At 42.8% G+C, this 14,975-nt stretch overlaps 1 protein-coding gene and 1 pseudogene across 1 annotated transcript in view; one reads left to right on the plus strand and one right to left on the minus strand.

The window, feature by feature from the left end:
* The window catches only part of MAMDC2 (MAM domain containing 2), a 205,021-nt gene that overhangs the window by 64,636 nt on the left and 125,410 nt on the right, over positions 1 to 14,975 (minus strand). The window lies entirely within an intron of this gene.
* On the plus strand, positions 3,628 to 4,043 carry LOC142458007 (ubiquitin-conjugating enzyme E2 variant 2 pseudogene; annotated as a pseudogene).

Genomic DNA, 14,975 nt, shown 5'->3' on the forward strand with positions numbered 1-14,975 from the left:
AATTCACCTTCCACTTGGGTTCCTGGAATCAGCTCAGTTTCCCTTTTTTCCCCCCATCTCCCTCCCTCCCTGATCCCACCCCTGGTCCCTTGATAGTTTATAAATAATTATTATATCTTATCTTACACTCCCCGGCGTCTCCCCTCACCCACCTCCCCATTGCCCATCTCCCAAAGAGGAGGTTACACATAGATCTCCGAGATAGGTTCTCCCTTTCTACACCCCCTTCCCTCCTGGTGTCACCACTCCCACCTCTGGTGTTGAGGGGTTCGTCTGTCCTAGATTCCCTGTGTTTCCAAATACCTACTGCACCGCTGTACATCCTCTGGTATAACCAGGTCTGCAAGGTAGAATTGGGGTCATGATAATTGGGAGGGGAGGAAGTGTTCAGGAACTAGAGGAAGGCTTTTAGTTTCATTGTTGCTACACTGAACCCTGAGTGACTCATCTCCTCCCCACAACCCTTCTGGAAGGGATGTCCAGCTGTCTACAGATGGGCATTGGGTCCCCATCAAATGTGTGATGTTCTTGAGGCCATCCAAAAGTTTATCAGGTCTTCTGCTTCTCGTGTTCAATGCATTTAAGAGTGACAAAACTGCTTGTGACAAAACAGGTGCGGTAGTCACCTAATCTGTTGTCAATTTAAGGATTGAGAGTGTAGGGGTGGAGTCTAGGCTGTCAATCTGGAGATAGCCTATGAGACTTCTGTGTGGGCATGGCCTTCTCCTGAGAATTCTGGGAAATCTGGGACTTCCTTCTTGGAGGCGGAAGACACTTCTCTCTCTCTGCTACTCCCTGGGAGACTTTTGCAGAAGACAAGCCACACAGATGCAACCAGACCTCGGGAGCCAGAGAAGCCACAAAGAGACCTTTGCCAGCGCTGAGATGCTTACAACACCACTGGACCCAAAGACTTTCAAGTCACTGGCTTGTGATCGTCCTGCATTTGGCTTCATTGCATGTGTTTCATGAGTCTGAAGGGGACTTTATAGATATAGTATCAGACATATGGGCTCATGTCAGACTTATAGCCTTGAACTGGACTGGGTTGGGATGTTTTCTCAATGTTCAATACCTCTTGTATATAAACCTCTCCCTTATATACATATGAGCATTTATGAATTTGTTTCCTAGTTTACCCAGACTAGTACAACAGGAATACTGACTTTGCTCTGCTTATGTCTGAGACATAGAAAGAGAAACTTATTTCCATTGATGTCCAAGGCACCGTGTAGCGTCAACACGGTGGACTCTTAGGTAAGAAGTGCTGTAGTTTAACACATACAAGGGGGTACTCCCCAAAGTCTCCAGTTTTTATTCAAAGCTATGTATTTAAATTTTTTTACAAAACAATCTTATTACCTTCAAAGTACTCTTTGTTACCCTTAATACATTTGTCAAATCTGCAATTCCATTCTTGGAAACTTTTTCAAACTCATCCATTTATGACTGACAGCACCTCCTTCCTTTTCCCCCCTTCACCTCTTCTAAGTTTCAAATCACTGTCCTTTCATGTCCCTCTCCATCCGTGGAAACAAAAAGAAGTCACACAGAGTGAGCTCAGGTGAGTCAGGTGCATTGGGCAAGAGAGGCATGCAGTTTTTTTGCCCAAAACTGGCACACTGAGATGGCTGTGTGAGCAGGTGCATTATCACGGTGGCAAACTAGTGCCCCTTATATGTAACTCTGACCTCTCTTTAGCATGCTATAACTTATTTAACCAACTCACAATGGACAGATGGCTGGGCAGTTTCTAATTTCGTAGTATTGTAAACAATGCTGAGATAAACATTAGTAACTAAATCTGTGTGTATTGCAACAAATTATTTCCCTTGCAAAGTTCTTCATAGAATTATTATCTCAATGACATTTAAGTTTGGGGATTTCTTTTTGATAGATGTAATTGAATTAGCATTTAGACTATTGTGTCAATTAATTCTCACACCAGAGCAAATGAGAATCCTCATTTCTCTCCATTCTCACTTTTCTAGAGTAATGTACCATCTATCTATATGTGGATTTATCCACCTGTATTTATTATCCATCCACAAACATACTCTGTCCAAAATGAAAGATTTATTTATTTTTAATTCATAAGCAAGACTATACAATGAAGATACAGCATGAACACAGCTGCTGGAGTATACATCACACTCCAGGATTTTACATTTGCTAGACAAAAGGGTCGTTTTATTATTTTAAACTATTCTTTGATTATAAATCAAGTTGGGCATATTTGTGTATTCATTTTCCCATTGTATTTCTCTTTTTCCTGGTTCAGCTGTAAATATATTTTATCCATTTTCCTATTGCTTAGCTTATCTCTTACTCATGACTGGATGCACTTATATATTAAATGTGTTAAGAGTATGTCATATATATTGCAACCCCCCCAAAAATGATTTGTCATTTTCCATTTGTATTTTGTTTATCAGGCAATCCTTAATTGTAGAATGAAATTAAGCAAAGACAATAACAGCAAACAAACCCATTGCCAGGCAGTTGATTCAAATTCATAGTGACCCTATAGAGGAGAGTAGAACAATCTATAGGGTTTCCAAGATGTAATTTTTAAAAAAACTTTAACAAGCAGAATTTACTTTTCTCACAATTTAGGAGACTAGATGCCTCCACTGAGAGTGCCAGCTCCAGAGGAGGGACCTTGTCTCTTCTCAGCCTCTTTCCTAGGTCTTTGGTGATCCGTTTCTGTGTATCTTTTCCTCCATTTGTGCAGGCTTGCTTAATATGCTTTTATTTTTACAGTTTTATTGACATGTAATACACATATCATGCACTTTAATTATTTAAACCTATTAAAATGAGTTGTGCAATCACCACCACATCAATTTTAGAACATTTTCTTCTTTCTTCTACTCCTTATTATTAGCTCCCCATTCGCCCCAGTCAGCCCTGTCATCACCCTAAGCAATGATTAGCCCAGTTAGTGTCTCTATGGATTCACCAATCCTGGATTTCATCTAAAGGAAAACATACAAAGACAAAAAGCAAAACCAAACAAAATCAAACAGAGATAAAGCTCAATGGAAAAGAAAGCAGAAAATAAAAATAGAGCTATTAATTTAAAATGGGTCAAAAGGGAAAGCCAATGATAAGGTGTTCAATTTTAACCTCACCACATCTCTGCTAGTCCACTTCCCAATGCACTCTCTGTACAGCAAGACTATTCACATCCTCATCAATGGTCGGAGGGATTCACGAGAGACTTAGTCTACATGGGGACCCTGCAAATAGATTTTGGGCTTTCGCTTTCATCCATAGCCCACAGCAAACTGGATGCTCAGAATTCTAGTGATAATACCATTTCCTTCTTTAATCTTGGATTTTATTGTTTACATCACACAGGCTAGTCTGCTGCTTCTGGGTGGACTTAGTGGACGCCTCACTCAGATGGCTGCTTACCTTATGACACCTCTTAAAGACCCCAGATGCCATTTTTTTCTGATAGCTGGGCACGATAAGATGTAAGTCTTTATGGAAGCAGACTGCCATATCTTTCTGTCATGGCCCAACTGGTGAGTTTGAACTGCCAACCATTGAGTTATCTAGTGAGCTTTTTCACCACTGCATCAGTCGGGCTCTAAAACGTAACTGGGACTGCAGAAGAAGATGATGGTCTCCACAGGAGTTACAGCTCCTCATAATCTTCGCTTGTTGGAAGAACTTGAAGGAGGACAAAAGGGAGTTGGCAATAGTACAGGTAGCTGGGGCTTTGAAGATGATGACACTTACCAGGTGGACAGGCATGATTATTGGGCTACCACACACAAATTGTGAAAACAGAATATAGATCCTGAAAGTAGAATGTGGACCTTAATATCCAGAAGTACCACCATCAGTTAGATGTGATACAGAACTATATGAATGGAATAAATAATTCCAGTGGAATGGTGGGTGCACGCAGTATACCAGCATTAGCAAAATGGCAAAGTACCTATAGCATTAAAGAGCTAAGGTGACTAATGAGATCCAAAGAAAACATGAAACTTCCACAGCCACCAGAAGGACAAACACACAACAATTGATTTTAGTAGATCTCCAACCTGTCTTACATCAAGAACTCATGTTAATGTCTCAATTAAGTATCACAATGCAAAATACACACATTAAGCCAGAAAACTCTGGCTGGTAAACATGATCTGGACATTTGTGAGAATACACTTAATCGATGTACACCCATTATGTTTTCAAGCCATGGCGGGGGGCCGGGGGAAGCACAGCTCTTAAGCATAAACCTGGAGTACTGAAAACAATTTAGGTGCAAAGATGGTAGCTTGCTGGAGAGGGTCAGTGGAAGTACGTGTGTTTCTAAAAAGCAGTCTCCAGGAGGAAGCCATCGAGGCCATGCTTTCTCCCCCTTGCTTAAAATTGGTTAAAGTAGTAGGTACAATGAATATTGTTGCAAGTGTGTTAAATTTTGAAGCAGTCTGAGGGCTGACGACAGTGTCAAAAAGTTTCAGGATTGTTTTGATACCTGTATTTATAAATGAAAAAATGGGGGGCGGGGAGTTGATGAATTTCTGTTAAAAGTTGTTTCTGTGTATATTATCATGTAACCAATATCCTAATTATTTGCTTACAAACTTCATTTAACAAACCATGCATTTAAGTTGAAGTGAAACGAACACAAGAGGAAATAGGTGCATGGCTATGTGATTTTGAGACGAAAGTTTTAAAAACATGTATATAAAATGTGGCACGTGCCTCCGAAAACTAAAATGACCCAACGAAGTTTCAGATGCCTCGGTTTGAAGACTGAGATGGATCTAGAGGACCACACACGGGAATGCATTTTTGAGAATCACAGAGACACATTAAATGTAAACTGGAAGTTTCTATCCCAACCGTGGTTTGATGAGAGTTATCATCAGGAATGGAGAAAGATTTCTACTAACCGGGGTGCTTAAGAAGACAGTATGCAGAGAAAGATACTAAAGCGATGGAGAGAAATACGGGGACACCTATGCAGAAAGAATAAGGGGTCCTTCCCCTGCTCAAACCCGAGCGTCTGCTTAATGTGTGAACTGTCGATTTCCAATTACATGACTACACTCACGGAACTCTAGACTTTACAGTCTCAGAACCCCAGGAAATCCCCAAAGAATCTCTTTATAAGCATCGAGAGAGAAAACGTACCATGCAGAAAACTTTTATAAAAATATGTGGCCATTGCATGGCTATCAAACACAGGCTGAGGGATTTGTTAAGTGTGGCGTGGGGTGGGGGTGCGGGAGTTTTCAGGTTTATATGCAATCTTTTCAAATCAACATTGTTTGCTTAAACTTACTAATGAAATTACCAGGTAAGAATGCCTATTCTGCCTTTCAGACCCGCCTCCTGATGCTGGGAGGGCCCAGTGTACCGTTTCAATAGTAGTCCAGGAAATCCATTACTGGAGTAAGTCATGAGAGAGCACACTGGTACAGATGCGATGTTCACGCAAGCCATGTGTCAGGGCACTTGTGTTCATCAGTCTTGCCAGTTGCTTTCCCGTAAGTTGACATGAAATGCAAAATCCCTGAACAAATATTTTAAATGAAATAAAACTTACGGAAAATCACGGTCTCTCAACCCTGCCTTAACTCATTTAAAGTAATTCAGAACTCCTGGACAGATGCAGAGTTTACCTTGAAGAACTTAAGTGGGTCCTTTCTCCATACTGAGCCCGTTTTCACTTTTACATGACAACTTATTCCTTTTGATAAAATAAGTTTCCTTGTTCTGTATTTAGAATTGCCCTGTTCTACAATGTGTTGATTATTTTGTCAGTAATTAATGATCTTGCTACTTCTGCTTTGCACCGAGCTGCCGTGTTTTAATTAGGCTGGTACCTTAGTACCCAGGAATAATTCTCTCACAGTGTTCCCAGACATTATAAAATGTAATAGGAGAGAAAAGAAATTCTCTCCATGTATCTTGTCTACACATTGATTTTCTAGCCCCCTGATTTCTGTGATTGGTTGATTTAAAAGACTACTGCCTGAGTTAGACACATCCTTTGAATGGACTCATCTGCATAAAAAAGTTGGAAAATGAAAAAGGAAGACGGAAGCATCGGTGCGTTTGAACTCTGGTGTGAGTGAAGAATAGTGAAGATGCGGTGGACTGCCAGGGCAGAGGTCAAACCAGCAGGGACACATTACCTCACAGTCAAGGTTATGACAGATCTGTCTCTGCTTACTTACAAATTATGAAACTCATGTGAAATTGTTCACTACAGATTAATAAATAAATACAGGTAAGCCTGAAGTTACTCTACTTATTGGATAATCCACCCTTGCTTATATAAATAATGAAAGAGTTAGGACTTGAAGCCAGGTCTTCATATTCCTGGTAGTCAATATATTTAATATTCTTTGTCAACACCATAATTTGAAGGCATCAATTCTTCTTTGGTTTTCCTTCTTCATTATTCAGGTTTCTCAGATATATGAAGCGACTGAAAATGTCTTGGCTTGGGTCAGGCACACCTCAGTCATCAAAGGATACCTTTAATTTTAACGCATCAAAGAGGTCTTGTGCAGCAAATTTGCCCAATAGAATACATCATTTTGCTTCTTGAATGCTGCTTCCATGGGTGTGGATTGTAGACCCAAGTAAAACAAAATCTGTGGTAATGTCAATATATTCTCAGTTCATCAGGATGATGCTCATTGGTCTAGCTGTGAGGAGTTTTGTTTTCTGTCAAGGTGTCATCTCTATTGAAAGTGTAGTCTTTGATCTTCATCAGTAAATGGTTCACGTGGTCCTGGCTTTCAGCAAGCAAGGTTGTGTTATGTGCATATCACAGGATACTACTAAGTCTTCCTCCAAGCCTGATATCAAGTTCTTCATCATATCGTTCAGGTTTTATATAATTTGTAACAGCATACAGATTGAATAAGTTTAGTGAGGGGATACAACTCTGATGTACACCTTTCCTGATTTTAGACCATGCAGAATGCCCTTGTTCTGGTCAAACAACTGCCTCTTGATGCATGTACTGGTTCCACGTGAGTACCATTAAATATTCTGGAATTCCATGTGTTTGTAATGTTATTAACAGTTTGTTATAATCCACACAGTTGAATACCTTTACATAGTCACTAAAAACACAGATAAACATCTTTTTGTTATTTTCTACTTTTGGTCAAGAGCCATCTGATGACAGCAAGGATGACCTTCATTTGACATCCTCTTCTGAATTCCCTGCTGATGTAACTTCAGCAAGAGTTTACTTGCACGTGATATAAAATATGTTGTTTGATAATTTTTATATCTATTGGATCATATTTATTTGGAATGGGCAAAAATATGGATCTCTTGGCCAGGCAGCAGTCTTTCAATTTTCTTGGCAAAATGAATGAGCACTTCCAGTTTGGCATCTGTTTGTTGAAACTTATCAACTGGTATTTTGTCAATTCCTGGAGCCTTGCTTTTGGTCAAGGCTTCCAATGCAGCTTAGACGTTGTCCTTCAATCCTATGGTTTCTTGATCATACGTTACCTCCTAAAATGGTTGATTGCAACCAATTATTTTTGGCCCAATGACTGTATTCCTTCAATCTTCTTTTGATACTCCCTGAATCACTCAATATTTTGCCAGTACAATGTGTCCCTACTGCAGATCAAGGCTCGGTTTATTTCTTCGATTATTTCAGCTTGAGACACGACGACTATCTTCTTCCTTTGGTTTTCTAGCTTCAAGTCTTGGCACATTTCATGATAACATGTCAATTTGCCTTCTCAAGTTTCTCCTGATTTATTTGAAATTTGTTGTCCAGCCTTTTTCATAATTTATTTTTTAACATTTAAACAATGGTTTATTGATTATTGGTGAAAGTTTCCACAGCAAGTTAGGTTCCACTAGCCAATTTTCACCCAAATTGTTCTACTCCCTCCTCTTACCTTTGCTTTTGAGTAACTGTTGACTGTTTAGGGGAGCCCTGGTGGCCTAGTGGTTACCAATTGGGCTGTGAGCCACAAAGTCAGCAGTTCAAAAGCACTAGCTGCTCTTTGGGAGAAAGATGAGGCTTTCTACAATAGTAAAGACTTACAGTCTTATAAACTCACAGGGGGCCATTCTACTCTGTCCTATAGAATTCCTAGAATAGAATAGAGTGGATGGTAGTGAGTTTGGTTTTGTTTGGGGTTGACCATTTGATCTCAAATTGATGGTTTTTAAGGGCACCAGTTTATGAGTAATATATTTTGCGTGCCAGTCTACTGTTTTGCTAAAAGGTTACTTCTGAGATAGACTCATTTAGAGATTTTAAGAGTGTTTCGGGGAGTCCTCTGTTTTCTAGTGTTCCAGTTTGTCTGGCTCTTTTATATTTTTCCATCAGACTTTGAGTTCTGCTCCATATTTTTTCTTCCATTCAACCAGGACCAACTTTTATAACCACAGTTAGAACAGCCTATAGTCATAGCTGAGCACCATCTAATTTTTCTGTCTGAGAGTAAATGAGGTTGCGACTCATGTAGGCTTGTTTCTTCTCTGTGCTTTTGTTTACCTTCTTATTCCTTTGCTCCTGGAGAACAGACTCGTATCTGTTTTGGGTGGCTGTTATCAAGCTTTGAAGACTCTAACCACTATTAACTTCACTAGGGTGCAGATCATAGTTTTTTTTTAATTGTGTTATTCCACTTGACCATGAAATTAGTCAAATTGATCATATGCAAGTTGTCCCATGAGATTATGGTCCTAAGTCTCCACACCCAGAAAACCAGGCGTTCTGATTATGAAATGTTTATATTTGTGTCTGTAATGCTTAATCTGACCCAGTCATCATCTTTGTAACTCTCATGCAAATAAGGTGTAGACGGTTGTCATGGTTGGAGCTATGTATCAACTTAGTTAATCTGTGGTTCCCAGCATCGTGTGGTTGTCCTCTCCTTTGTTATCTGATGTAACCATCCTCCATAGTGTGGGTTGTCAATCTTGTCTTCTAACTTCATTTCTTCGTCGATTCACTTTAGCCACTCCATGTTACAGAGCAAGTTTCAGACATCAGTTTTGGGCTTTTGTTTCTCTTTCAAATCACCATTTGCTTAATTCATGCGTGATCTACTTGATGTCTTCCCACAACATGTCTGGTCTTTGGTCATTAGTGTTCAACGCATCAAATCTATTCTTGGGGTGGTTTCTAAATTCAAGTGGGATATAGTCAAGGTCATAATTTCATGCTTGCAGGCTTGTTTTGATTTTCTTCAGCTTCCACTTGATATTGTATATGCACCAGTTTGTTCCACAGTTGGCAGTCCCCTAGCTCTATTGGCTGATGGTACTGAGCTTCTCTATTGCCCCTGTCCACAGATATAGTTGATCTGATGCCTCCGTATTCACTCTGGCAAGGTTCACATGTACCATTACCTTATATGTTGTTGACAAAAGGTATTTCCAATGAATAATTGTTGGTCTTGCAAAATTCTGTCAGGTGACCTCTAGTGTGATTTCTATCATCCAGGTCCTATCTCCAAACTGCTGATCCTTCTTTTTTTTTTTTTTTGTTCACAACTTTTGCATTCCAATCACAGCAATTATCAATGGACCTTGACTATAAGTTTGATCGATTTCAGTCTTTAGAAGTTGGCATGGTACTTTAAAAAATTTTTGCTATTAGTTGTTGGTGTGAATCGTCTTATTAACTGTCTTCCTTGTGGGCGTATGAACCTTATCCTATCCCTGACAGTGCTGCCCTTCAGGATGGAGCTGGACAGGCTCTTTTTGACAGTGGATGTGAGGCCCTTCACTTCCAATTCTCATTTCTGGCCAAGAAGCCCATCTGATTGTCCAATTCAAATGGCTATTCCACTTCATTCCAGCTCACTAATGCATAGGGTATCGATCTCCATGCATTCCGTTTCATTTTTTGACAACTTCCAGCTTTCCTATATTCATACTTCATACATTCCATGTTCTAATTGTTAAAGGATGTTGCAACTGTTTCTCCTCATTTTTGGATGCGCTATATCAGCCAATGCAGAGCCTGGAAACTCTGCTCCACTCACACCATTAAGAAGGCAACTTTGAGATGGTACCTCTCTTCTCCAAGGGCTCCTCTTCCAGCACTGGGTCCGACAGTGTTATCCTGCTAGCCACACACTGATCACTGGCCCTTTTTCTTTTCACGAGGAGATCGCTTGTCTACCTTTGTCTGAAACCCTGTGTTGACATCTGTCTCCCATGGCAACAGCATAGCTTCCAGTATCACAGCAGTCCCCAAGCCACTACAGCAGGGCGAACTGACAATAGAATGGTGAATTCCTGTCATTATTCAATCTCACCCAGTCAAGCCAAACCCAAGTGCGATGGCTTATCAAACATTTAAGGAGGAAGGGGCCCTGGAGAAAGACCCCTGTAGGTAGGGTTTTCCCAGGCTCCATGAGCAAGATCAGTGAGATGCTTTGCTAATGAACCCTCTGAGAGAGCATTAGGGGAGAAAGTCAGAGGGCAAGGATGTGAAGACCGGAAACTGAACTAGCACAGAGACAGCGTTTGTCAAGGCGCTGAGAGGCTAAAGGAAGGGGGTGGGGTGGCAGCCGACAGGAGAGCTGAGAGGAAAGATCGTTTTGATGTCACTTGTACTGAGAGCAGCAGACCCATCTCTACCGACAGTGACGCAGTGGCGTCCTATAAGGTGTGTGAAGGGAGGCGGCGTTCCTGATTACATCCCCTGACACTATCAGAGGGAGGGGCAAGAAAACAAGCCCAAGGGAAGTGGCAGCAGTGGATGGTGGCTCTACCGAGGGAGGGTACTTTAAGGCAGTGACATCACTACGGTTCATGCCACTCATGACTCAATGAAGTAACTCATCGCCCCTCCCCACTGCCCACCAGTCAGGGTGCAGAGGACAGGGCAGTGCCTGGCACTGAACAAGAAGAGGATCTCTGAGCTCAGCCAGTGGGGAAGGGGAAGAGTTGAGGGGTGGGGTCAGGAAGCCCAGCTGCTTCATGCATGGGGGGGTGCAGTAATACAATGAGTAACTCTACTGAGTGCAGGACACCCACCCTATGGGCCCCACTGGACTAATGGAGATTACCAATGTAAGAGGGAGGAGAAATATTTATGAAATAAGGTCTCAGGGAGACGGGATGAAGAAGAACAAGTGTACAGGTAGAGGGTTTGTTTGTTTGTTTGTTTGTTTTGCAGAAGAGCAAAGATAGCACTTCCTTTCTCAGACTTCCGGGAATGAAGAGAGGCAGGTGGAATGCAGGGAAGCGTGTAAAGTGAGATCCTTCATCCTTCTGAGAGACTGGCCCCTGAAGTCACGCCCTAAGCATGAGGCCCAGAGGGCCAACTTGGAAGCCTGTCAGGGGACAGGGATTAGACCATCTGGAGTGGGGGTTGGGAAAGGAAGTCAACAGAGAGGAGAAGGAGAAGGCTTTCCCAGCAGCACAGAGGAGTCCATGGAGATTAGTCTCAATTTCTCCAGCTGGACTGGGAAGCAACTACAGAGGGTGAGGAAAGGTGGTGTGAGAGGAGCCAGAAGATGTGGGACTGGGGGGAGGGCCTGATGTGGAAGTGAGGGTATCACTGGAGGAGCCGCATTAGGGAGGGGGCAGCTAAGAGGGCAGGAGATTTGGGAAGGATGGTAAAACCTGACATTGGCCCTTGGGAATGGGGGTATAGGGTGACGTCAGGAGAAGAGTTCAGTGGGAGAAGTCTAATCTTCCATGCAAGAAACCCAAGGTCTATTCCTAGTCAATGCAATCCGGGCACAGCTGCCGCCCATCTGTCAGGAGTGGCTTGCACTTTGCTCTCATGCTAAACAGGTTTGGGCGAAGCTTCTGTGCTGCCAGGGACTAAGATGGGCCAATGAAATCCCGATGGGTTACAACGGGCTGACCTGCAACTGATCTGCCAAGGGTCGGCTCACGGGCCAGCCAGTGTTTTGTTCCATCGTGTGGAGGGTGGCCGTGAGTCAGGCACCGGCTTTGCAGCAGCTGACAAGTAGGGGACTTTGTTGGAAAAGGATGATTCGCAGCTGTTGCTTTAGTAAATCTAATCATAAAAGGCCCCACACCAGACTTGGCATGAACGGATCCCTGCACATTCTTTAAATTATCTCTGTGAAGCTTTTTCTGCAGATTATGATTTATGGGACTTGAGGGAAGACATACTTAATCTTCCTTCTTCTTTGACATTAACACAGAGTTTTGGCAGGTCAGTTCTCTTTCTGAACTATAATGCACAAGCGCTCTGTTCCAGAAATGAGGCTGGCATCAGACACAAATAGGCCGTGAATCCCTATCCTCCCAAAGCTTATACTCCAATTAAAAGAGATAAGCAGGAAAGAAGACAATATCCACAATGCATTAAGTCAGTGGTGCTCGACCTTCATCATGCCGCCACCCTTTCATACAGTTCCTCATGTGGTGGTGACCCCCCCAACCATAAAATTATTTTCGTTGCTACTTCATCACTGTCATTTTGATACTGTTCTGAATCTGGCAATCCCTGTGAAAGGGTCGTTTGACCCCCAGGGGGGTCTCGACCCACAGGTTGAGAACTGCTGCATTAAGTGCTGTCATTGTAGACTGATGCTCATAGAAGCTACACAGGACAAGGGTTCTAGGGGAAGTGCTTTGGGGGATTAGCACCTCAAATCAGGTGAAACAAGATTCCCGAGTGCAGGATTTGCCAGAATTTTGAACAAGCTAAGGTGCATTGTGAATCTTCACATGCCTGTGCAGGGGAAGTCGAATGCAGTATGCAAACTATCTCAAATTCACTTGACCAGAGAGTTCATTTCCTATGGAGCTTCAAAATGAATTTGTACCAGGAGGACATACTTTGCAAAAAGCTGACCTGAAAGGTCTCACTTCATGAAGAAAAAAAAAATTCATTTATATATATCTTTTTCCATATTGGTCAGATAGACATTTCCTCCCAAACCCATAAATGACTTAATTTTTTTACTATGGTAAAGATTATGTAACAAAGGAACTGCTTTATTTTAACCTATCTTCCCATCATGAATGACTTTTGAGGTTTCTTTGATGTTTAGCCATACAACCGAGTAAAGAGATAGACGTAGATGGGCTCTCTACGAACACTTAATGAGTGCTGGACTGATCATTAGCCAGTCCAGAATGAGACAGAATGTCTGTTAGTTCTCTGATTTATGGGTGATTTCATACCTTCTATTCCCGCCCCGCCCTCCCAGTGAAAACAATATTGAGTTCCTTTCAAGGCTTCTCATGAACAGAACCCTTAAAGCTCTTTGTTCAAAGGAAAACAAGCTTTGGGCCAGGAGGCACTGTAGGACCTAATGCATGTGCTACAGGGACTGAGCATAATGTTGAACTAAAGACTAGAAGGCCTAGCGCTGCTGCTCCTTGGTTAAGGGGCTCCTGGGATGTTCTCTAACCTCCCCCCGCATTGGCTTTCAGGAGGAGCACTGTGGAGTGCATCGTGCTCTCACCTCATTATCCGCTCTAGAGACCTAAGCGAACTCTCCAGGTAACTCTTGATTACCGATGCGCTGCCTAGTAGAATACACGGGGAAAACCAGATCAAGAAAGCCAAGCATGATTCACATCCTTGCCAAATGTTTCCAAAACATTGACGACAATGGCTGGAGGCTGTTCGTGTTTGCCCACGATGAACAGTCAGTCATTTGTCTGTTGCTGGGCACCAGCAAGTCTGTGCAGCAGACTGAATCCCTGCCTGGTCCTAAGCCATGCCCACAAGGGTCAGGTCGGAGCCCATCATTGCAGCCACTGTGGCTGTGCATCTGGTGGAGGGTCTGCCCCTGTTTTGCTGCCCCTCTACTTTACCAAGCAAGACGTCCTTTCCCAGCGACGGGTCTTTCCTGATAACATGCCCCAAGTCCGTGAGGCACAGTCTTGCCATCCTTGCTTCTCAGGGGCATTCTGGCTTTACTTCTTCCAAGACAGATGTGTTTGTTCTTTTGGCTGTCCATGGTACTTTCACTAGTCTCTGCCAGTACCGCATTCAAGTGCATTTCAACAATATGCATGCATGCCACCACGGTACAACAAACTGACAGACACGTGACCTTGAGGTCAGTGACCCAGTGTAACCCTCTACACTACCAGAGCATAGTTACAGAAGTAGCACCAATGACAAAGCTCTAAATCAGGCGTCCTCAAACTACGGCCCGCGGGCCACATGCGGCCCACAGAGGACATTTATCCTGCCCGCCGGGTGTTTTTGCCCCGTTTGGTTTTTTTGCTTCAAAATAAGATATGCGCAGTGTGCATAGGAATTTGGTCGTAATTTATTTAAAACTATAGTCCGGCCCTCCAACAGGTCTGAGGGACAGTGAACTGGCCCCCTGTTTAAAAAGTTTGAGGACCCCTGCTCTAAGTGATGGAGATGCCCCAGCTGATTCTCATCAGGGTAATCCTATATCTTGCCTCTAACTCACAGCTCTCCTTGTGTGCCCTGAACCTAACTTGATTTTGACCCTGCCTAGCAATCAAAGTTCTAAAATACAAGAGCCGCGGGTTCATAACCCAGTCCTCTAAGTGTTTAGCAATCCTGAGCGCTAGAGTTAGGGCTGGGCTCCCCTCCTCATCTCTTCCTATAAGTTTAGATATTGACCAGGAGGCACAAGGTATCAAACACGTGAGTGCTGGAGTCAAGAGTCCTGGATTGCCTGCTCATCTCTGCCCCTCGCCAGCTGTGTGTGTTGAGCAGCACCCTGACGCTCCTGCTTGAGGTTTCTGCCTGTGATGGACTTATCACGCTTTCCTCCCTCGGGCGCTGTGGTGCTGAGTTGAAGCAGCACATGTGACGTGCTTAGCACTGTGCCCGTGCTGAGTGCGCCATCAATGTTCCTGTTGATGCTCTTGGCAGTTGCCATAACACTGCAGCGAATCTTTCTACACAGTTACTTTGCAAGAATGAGCTAAGATGTGGAAATCCTAACACTGTTTGAAAAGAGAGAGCTCCATGACCGTTTGTGGGAAATCTCCACTCTGTTTCAATTCTGTTTTTCTACGAACTT

The sequence above is a fragment of the Tenrec ecaudatus genome, chromosome 10 (genome assembly GCF_050624435.1).
Source record: "Tenrec ecaudatus isolate mTenEca1 chromosome 10, mTenEca1.hap1, whole genome shotgun sequence".
NCBI lineage: Eukaryota > Metazoa > Chordata > Mammalia > Afrosoricida > Tenrecidae > Tenrec > Tenrec ecaudatus.